This window comes from Xiphophorus hellerii, chromosome 8 (genome assembly GCF_003331165.1).
Source record: "Xiphophorus hellerii strain 12219 chromosome 8, Xiphophorus_hellerii-4.1, whole genome shotgun sequence".
In the NCBI taxonomy this organism is placed as follows: domain Eukaryota; kingdom Metazoa; phylum Chordata; class Actinopteri; order Cyprinodontiformes; family Poeciliidae; genus Xiphophorus; species Xiphophorus hellerii.
In genome coordinates this window covers 27,932,622-27,942,187 of record NC_045679.1, presented here as the reverse complement: position 1 = coordinate 27,942,187, position 9,566 = coordinate 27,932,622, and positions in this window count along the sequence as shown.

Here is a 9,566-nt window from a genome sequence, read left to right as displayed (position 1 = left end):
AGTGGAAACATCCTTAGTTAGTACCGGAGCTCCTGTTCCTCACAGCTCCATTTCCTCTGGTTTTCCCTGGTGTAGCATTTCCTCCTCTGTGCGGTCCTGCTGGTGAAACAGTACCCAGTAAATGCCCAGTATTATCTTATAGTATTCTCTGTCTTTTTCAAAGTGTTCCTGATAAGTAAGAAGATGAGCAGGGAAACCACCTCTGCTGCAGCCTGACCTGAGAGCTGTGCCTAAGAAGTCATTACCAATCTGTACATTGTCATCATATTCAACAGTCTGTTTAAAGCTGCAGTATGTAACTTCCATTAAAGTTTTTTGTGCATATTTGTTAAAAGTGTCATCATGTGTTGACAGTATACTATGAGACAGATAATTTGCTTTCTCTGTGATCCCACAGCCGTCTACAGAAATACACCAACTGGTCATTGAGTCAGAAACAACCAATCAGAGTCAGGAGGAGGGTCTTAGCGCTGTCAATCATTCTCATGTAAACATGTTAGAGCTACATACTGTAGCTCTAACCATTTCCAGGATGTGGTTTTCATTCTGTTTATGAAAACCATCACATTTATTCTGTTTTACATTATCAGTGTGTTTTCAATATACAAGTAAAAAAGTAAAAAGAACTTCTACTTTTTAGAAATAAAAAGTAGAGATTGTAATGTAATTACGATTTCATCAATGTAATGTTGATCATTACATTTGCTCTATGAAGAAGATTTACAATCAGAGACTCCAGTGATGATCCTGTTGCTGTCATCTGCTAGAGGCTGCAGAAGACTTCAGAGTGAGGTGGAGGTTCACCTCTGAGCAGGACAACATACTGTCAGGGTTACAATAGCTACAATCGTCCAGTCAAAGGCCAGACTTAATTCAAACTGATAATCTACTGCTTGAAAAAAAGGAATGGGCAAATTTCAGAAAATTTCACATATGCAAACTGATAGAGCTTTACCCCAAAAGACCTGGAGTTAATATTGCTGTAATGAGGGTTAAACAAATATAACATCAACTATAAAACAAATAAATAACCAAACTAAAAAGCTTAGGGCATACTCTTATAATTTAGCATAGGACTCATCAACAGTGCATATGAAATGATGTGCACATCTCTAACTCCAGACCAGGTAATATATTCACATATTGAATAAATGATTTCCATATTTTATGGAGCTTATTAGCAGAGCCATTTATTGTGTATCTGATTTTCTTCCAACTTTAAATTTTGCATCATATCTCTAATCCAGTGACTATGTTGGCGGTTTTGTGTCTTTCCATTTAAAAAGAATAACCAGCCGAGGCAGCAGGGAGGAAAAGGCATGTTGCAGACACTCAGGAGGCGTTTATGACTTTAAACTGTGTTCATGTTTACATATCATGAGCAGATAGATGATGTGTGAACTTTATGAAGGCCTTTCTTCCATTCCACATCAGAGAATGAAATCCCCATGTCATTAATTAATTCTTCCCTTGTTTCATTTACAGAGGGGTTGACTTTGTCCATTATCTCTCTATATATCAGACACTCTTCCTTTGTTTAATAGATTGACCTTCATCAAAGATTCTAACCAGCATGTTGGAGGGATGTCTGGGAAAATGACAAATTTCTTTGTCATTTTCAAAGTCCCTAATTTGTAGAGAGAAAGAAAAATGATTATTTGATGTGTTTTACAGAGAGTTGTTCAAAGCTGGCAAAGGTATTTTCTTGAAATACTTTAGATTCTTCAGGCCTGAAATGTAGAATGTAGCCACGGTGGCTGTTTATTATTGGAGAATAGATGGAGATATTTTGGATTCCCAAACATTTTTTAAATTGCCTTATGATGTGCAAAGATTGGCTCATGATTATAAACCCCCTTCATATCGTTAACTGTTGTTGGAAGGGATGCACAAAGTAAGGCAAGGAGAGAATATGGCCTAGTTGTAGTAAATTCAATCTGAAGCCAAGCTGGGGGTGAACCGTTTCAGTCCTTTAACCACAGAGGAGTAACATTCATATGAGCAGCTCAGTAATATGAACTGAGGCTCAGTAAAGAGAGTTGACTAGGCTTTTTTGGTGTTTCTAAAAATTCTCTTATACATACTGATTTATTTTTTCAGATAAATGGAGAGATGTATTAATTAATGTTTTGAAAAGACACAGCAGTATGAACACAGGTATAGCTTGAAATATGTAAAAATATTTTGGCATTATGTCCATCTTTACAGAGTTGACTCTACCAATAAGAGATAATGGTAAAGCCAACCATCTTTTTATATCTTGTTTACACCGTGTCCCAAATTATTATGCAAGTGATATTTTCTCAGATTTTCTTAAATGGTCAATGCAAATGATGGTCAGTATAATTTTCAAGTCATGAACTATTACAGCATAACTCAAATTTTACTGAGCAAATGAGAACAGTATTTTTTTCAAAAATAAAAAACTCAAAATGCACTCTTCCAAATTATTATGCACAGCAGATTTTCTAAACATTTTATGGATTATAAAGAACTGCAAACGGTCATTCTTTGAATGTGCAGCATTAAGTGGTCACATGTACTAAAATCAAAAGCTATTTCAATCAAAAACATCTTAACAGACCAAGTTACATGTTAACATAGGAGACCTTCTTTGATATCACAGCACAATTCTTGATCCATTGAACTTGTGAGTTTGTGGAAAGTTTCTGCTTGAATTTCTTTGCAGGATGTCAGAAAACCTTCCCAGAGCTGCTGGTTGGATATGAACTGCATTCCACCCTCAGATCTTCTGCTTGAGGAAACTCCAAAGGTTCTCAATAGGGTTGAGGTCAGAGGTCAGAGGAGGAAGGTGACCACACCATGAGTTTATCCCCTTTCATGCCCATAGCAGCCAATGACACAGTGGTATTCCTTGCAGCATTCATTGTCATGCATGAAGATGATTTTGCTATGGAAGGTATGGCTCTTCTTTTTGAATCATGAAAGAAAGTGATCAGTCAGAAAGTCCATCTACTTTGCTGAGGTCATTTTCACACCTTCATGGACTCTGAACCGACCGACCAATGATTCTCTCCACATGAGTTCGGCCCAAAAAATGACTCCACCACCTCCTTGCTGACGTCACGTTAGGACGTGGTGGCCATCCACCAACAATCCACTACTGCGTCCATCTGGACCATCCAGGGTTGCACAGCAGTCATCAGTGAACAAGTCTGTGTGAAAATTAATCTTCATGTACGGCTGGGCCCACTGTAACCGTTTCTGCTTGCGAGCTCTGGTTAGGGGTGGGCGAATAGTACACAACAGGCCTCTGGAGGATCCTCCACCTTGAGGTTCCAGAGGCACCAGCAGCTTCAAATAACTGTTTGCTGCTTTGTAAAGGCATTTTAACAGCTGCTCTCTTAATCTGATGAATTTATCAGAAACCTTCCTCATTATGCCTTTATCTGTACAAACCCATCTTTGTTCTGAATCAGCCACAAATCTCTTCACAGTACAGTAAAGCTTCAGTTTTTGTTAAATATCTAATGTTTTCATAAGGCACTACACTATCTGATGATTTTCGTCAGCAGAGATCCTTTCTCTTCCCCATATTGCTTGAAACCTGTGGCCTGCTTAATAATGTGGAACATCCTTCTTAAGCAGATTTCCTTTAATTGAGGCCACCAGACAAACTAATCAACCAGCTCTCTGAAATTATAGTGATTCAAAGAAACCTGACACACAATACCATCTAGAAATTTAATAGCACAACAAAAAATTTTATCTTTATGACACTTAAATCCAATTTGCATAATAATTTGGAACACGGTGTAGTTTGTTCCATAAGTGGCAGAAAATTATTTTGAATCAAATCATGAAAGGATTTTGTTACTTTTACACCAAGATGGAAGAAGCTGAGCATTTGAAAGGTAAGTTAGGATAGTTTTCAGCCAGTTTATTCCTGGGCAAAAATTCACTTGTATAGACCCTTTTCACATGACGTCACACAACTTCCGTTTTGGCTCGAAGCTGTGTATCCTTAGTTCCGGTGTACATAGTAAGTAATGATAAAGTTGTCTATTTCATATATATATATATGTCATATATATATATATATATATATATATATATATATATATATATATATATATATATATATATTTATAGAGAGAGAGAGAGAGAGAGAGAGAGAGAGAGAGAGAGAGAGAGAGAGAGAGAGAGAGGTATAAATCTGACAGCATATGTTGATCAGACAGATCACCGGAGCATGGAGTTTACACAGTCTCTAAAACATTTGCCTAAAATAAGATTTGAAGATATATCACGATTTGCAAACCAGTTCTCTCTGACAAAAAAATCTAAATAGACAAAGGCTACAAATTCTTCACCGAACAATACCTGTTTGACTATGAAGGTAGGTATTTTTGTTTTGCGTAACCGTTAGCTTAGCATTAGTGAATTTTGTTAGCTAGCTAACTACGTGACATAACTGTTCCTTAACCAGAACTTTTTACTGTTTTTGAACTCTAACGTTTTAGGCTCTAATCTTGATCAGATTATTAAATTATAGACTGGAGTTGCCACTCATCCCATAAAATAGGGATTTGTTTGTTATAAGCAGAGATGTCCGGTGCCGCCGCTGCTTTGTAATGCCTTTAATCGGACCACTTTTTCGGTAATGAATAATCTAACGAGTTCGTATTTCAAATCCAGTAATCAGATTAAAGTTATTTATCCAAATCATTGCACATTAATATTTTCTTGTGTATTTATTTTTATTCCTTCTTTGCGTCTTTGGGAGAGACTCTGTGACAGTTAGCAGTGACAGAAACATGAACAGTGCATGGAGATGCGCATTTTGTTGCTGGAAAAACAGAAATATCGTCAAGCCCAACTGTTATTTGTGGCTTTTGTCTTGTTTTTTCTAAACTTATAAAAAAGTAATAAAAAAGTGAACCTCTAACGTTACAGCGCTGACAGGCGGCCGTGTATATCTTTCCTAACTGTGGCTAAAGCTGCTGCTAGCTGGTTTACTCATGATCAGAGGCTGGTTCCTTTGAATACAGTTGGAGAATGGTAAATTGACAATGACTTGTAACGGTTATCTAGCACGTAAACACTGTTTTATAAAACACAGAAAGTGAACCTCTAAACGTTACAGCGCTGACAGAGAGTATATTTTTCCTAAATGTGGCTAAAGCTGCTGCTAGGTGGTTTACTCTCCGATCGGAGGCTGTTTATTTTATACACAGATTGAGAATGGTGAATTTACAATGATTAGTAACAGCTATCTAACACTTAAATGCTGTTATTATTAAACTTACCTTTTATTATATCCTTAAGATTATGAGAATGCGGGAAGTTTTCAGCTTGGTTCCCAAGGCAAAATCACACCGGAAGTAAAGATACCCAGTTTTGAGTTATGGCGGCCATTGTCTGACGTCACTGTGAAAAGGGTCTATTAGGCCTGAGCAGAGAAGTGCTGGTGAAGGCCTATTGCATTTGCAAGATTTCTCAATTTTTTTTTTTTTATTATTATTTTTCTGGCACTTTACGTGGCCTTTTGGAGGCTTTATCATATTCAAAAGCTCACCAAACTTGACCCAAAATTGTCCCCCAAGAAAAATTTTGGGATTCAGGTGGAATCGCAAGTGGGCGTGGCCAAACTGCTCTACAGCGCCCCCTAACATGAGATAGGGGAAACCGTAGGTCGTAGAAATCTGAAACTTGGTATGTAGGTACATACCCCCGAATCTAGAAAAAAATCTATTTTGAAGTCTAAAGTCTGTATTTTTTTGGCTCTTCTGTCCTTTATTTTACAGCAGATTGACAGGAAAGTGGGTCATGAGCCATAATTTTAGACTGTGGCAGGAAGTCGGAGTACCAGGAGAGAAACCTGAAAACAGAAATTTTTTCTTTTTGAGCAGTCTTTCTTTCTCTTGGAAGAAAGACTGCTCTAAATCATACATGCCTCATCTTACTTGCAGTAAACTTGTTAGGATTGACCTTTGTTAGCCTCTAAGGAGCATAATAGTTTGAAATTGCAATTCAGTTCGATTGCGCTTGTGCATCGTTGAGGAGCACTGAGGAAGACGTCAGTGTATTTCGCCTGGCAGATGGGTGAAGGAACTGCGCTAGAACGCTGGAGGTGGCGAGTGTGCGGCGTTGCTGGAACCCCTGCGGTTGCCACGAGGCCGGGGGCATGCTTCGCTGAGAGGGCCTCCAACTCCGCCTGCGGCTTTAATTGTAGTTAACTTTGTATCCCAAAATCCTCCTAAATCCATGGAGAACAGCCAAGCTTCCAGGAATACTTAATGCAGGATTGGTTGGGAACCCGTCTGGACCTGGTGCTGTGCCACTCTGTATGTTATTGCTCTGTAAGGGGCTCTTCATCTGATTTTACCTCACAGTTGGGACTCAATGTGGGTATATTCAGTTACACTCAGAGAAAAAATGATCCAAATGTTGTTGATCCTGACTGGATTCCTTTGCATATACAGTACAGACCAAAAATTTGGACACACTTTCTAATTCAATGGGTTTTCTTTATTTTCATGACTATTTATAAGGCAAGAAATCCCACTTATTAACCTGACAGGGCACACCTATGAAGTGAAAACCATTTCAGGTGACTACATCTTGAAGCTCATCAAGAAAATGCAGAGTGTGTGCAAAGCAGTAATCACAGCAAAAGGTTGTTACTTTGAAGAAACTAGAATATAAGGGCTATTTTCAGTTGTTTTACACTTTTTTGTTTAGTGCATATTTCCACATGTTATTCATAGTTTTGATGCCTTCAGTGTGAATCTACAATGTCAATAGTCATGAAAATAAAGGAAACTCATTGAATTAAAAGGTGTGTCCAAACTTTTGGTCTGTACTGTATTTCTAAATAAAAGTCTTTAAACTGATTGTTTATTGTCAGATGATCTTCACTTAGTGAAGCATCAGACAGTCTAATCTGTGGTATAGACTAGGATGCAGCTGTGTGGCGGAGCTGGATAGCCAATCATTTTGAATGGTTTTCCCCGTTTTTGAATACAAGCCTCTCTGCCTCAGTGGACAATAATAGTTCTGCTTCTTCTTGAAGGGTTATCCTGGTTTTCATCAAGTCAGGCGTCACAGACACTGATATGAGTTCAACAACAGTCTTGATCCTAGAGGACACATCCATAATATCCCTACAGTACACCTTCCTATTACATGCACTAATCTGCCCTCTGAGGTAAGCTTTTAGTGCTTCCTATAGAGGTGAGGCTGATGTCTGATTGATTGATCTCCAAGTAGAAATCTATTTGTTCTGAGATAAACGTAACTAAGTTGGAATCAGCTATTAAGAATGGATGAATGTCCTGAAAAGATGAACTGAACTAAGATTTTGCAGGAGCTTCTATGGAGGCGCCAAACATGCTCTGCCCCCTTTCTCCCTCCAGGTTTATTCCACAAATAATGGGAACTAACAGAGACCAGAAAGTGACTCAGAAGTAGTCATTTAAAAAAAAATAAACAAAACAAAACAGCTAAATGGCAAGAAAGCTAATATTATAGGCAGTCACTCAGCGTTGCAACTAAAAGAAAAGCCTGAATTCTCATCAGACTCCGTATCCCGTCTCTTTACTGTCAGCCGCAGTTTATTTCATGTTTACGTCTTTCTTCACTGGCAGTGAATGTTGAATCCACTGCACAGACAACAAGCATTTATTTTTTTTATGCATGGAAGCCTTTCAAAGTGAGCAGAGGAAGAAAGTTCTTTCTTCATGTTTCAATGTGTCACACTGCAGAGCCCACCTGTGCAGCAGTATCAGTGTAGGACATGTTGGTTAGGTGAAGCTCTGAGTTGTAATTGGGTCCTTTCTCGCTGTCTCCACTGAGCTGACACTGATTTAATTTAATTTAATTTTAACTCCCCTCCAAGGGGACGTTCAGATAACATTAATTAGGTTTTCTCTTTTAACTTTATAATGCTACCCTTATGTTCCCGTAGCATTCCAGTGAAGCGAGCCCAGCCGTCTGTCTCTGTGTCTCACTAAACACCACTTTGCTTCCTGTTTGTCTTTCAGTCTCACCTTCTGTCTGACCATGTGTCTCTCATCTCCACACATATGCATTATTCTTCACCTTTATCTCGACTCACAGTCCTGACAGCAGCGTTTTTCACTCGCGCACATGAATGTTTTCTGACACACACAATCTGGATGGCAGTTGTGGATATAGTCCAGCTTTTAAATCTGCTTCTGAGAGCCGAGGACTGATGCTGTGACTGCTGTATAATTACAGCTGACAGCCAGGAGACAGACAATAAAAGCAAAAGCTGCACTGTGGCTTTTATCTACGAACACTCAGAATACATTCAGCAGATCAGTGGAGTCATCCATGGCCTGACCAGACCAAAGCACTCTCAGACTTTTCCTTTACCGTCAAGATGTTTGTATGGCTAAATTGCAGCTCTTCAGTCCCAAATCTTTATTTTCCCTACGTACTACTATATTAAAATGAAAACCAGTGACAGAAGGTGTGCACACTGCAGGTTGTTGACCTCTGATTCCAATGCTAACTCTCCCAGTGGTCAGAATTTAAGATCAAACGCCAATCTAATCATATTCAGACTGAGAAAAACTTTACATTGTGAAAGTGAGAAACATGAATACACCTAAATGTTTTAAGTCATATATTTCTTATATCCAAACCAATCTGACCCTGTAGGACAAAGTGCTAGTTGCCCCTGCTGGTAGTCCTAACCATCACAGTGGAGGTATTTTGCAGCTGCATTAACCACATTTTAATAAGATCAAGTTTAAACTTCCTGTTTGAGTTCACTCCATTGAAATGCCTCACAGAATTTGGCAGACGTCAAAATCAAATTGTGAACTTGTATATTAGAGAGATAAAATAATAATGTATTTTCTTTCTTTGAAGTTTCTTTCTGTATTAGGATAGAAAACCTTATGATCTTTGTTGAGCTTTTAAAATAAAACATGCAGGCATGTGTAGAAGACAACTGGATCTAAAGTGGTTCAAACTGTCAGTTAAGATTGAAATGTATAAAAAAAAATTATCAAAGAGGTAAAGATGGGAAATGATGATCTCCTTAAAACACATTTGTCTCTTCACAGCAGACCATAACAGTCAGACAAGGATTCAATAAGAATCACTGCTGACTTGGACATGCATGGAATTGCAAGTTTCATGTTCTTGTCCATCACTTTGATTCTTCCAACACAAAAAAGTAAAAAGCAAGGATTACAGAGTAATGGAGGTTTTCTCTTTTTTTCCCACTGACAGTTTTGTATTGGCACACAAAACATGAACTTTTGCTTTATGTCAAAATGAATGTGTTATTGAATCCTTCAAGGGTAGCAGACACAAGAGAACATGACGCACAGCCACAGAAACACAACACAGCAGCAATGCTGGTTTCAGATGAAACCTTCACAAAAAGTGTGAAGGCTTGAGAGGGAGATAAAGGGAGCTTAGACATGTTGCTCCTTCTCAAAGAGTGAAAATCCTATGTTTTTATCAGACTGGGGCAAGGCAGAGAAAACAACACTGTTCGCATTTTGACAATTGCATGAAAGCAATCAGAAAGGTTTCGTTTCCTCATCAGGACTGTCACAGCATGC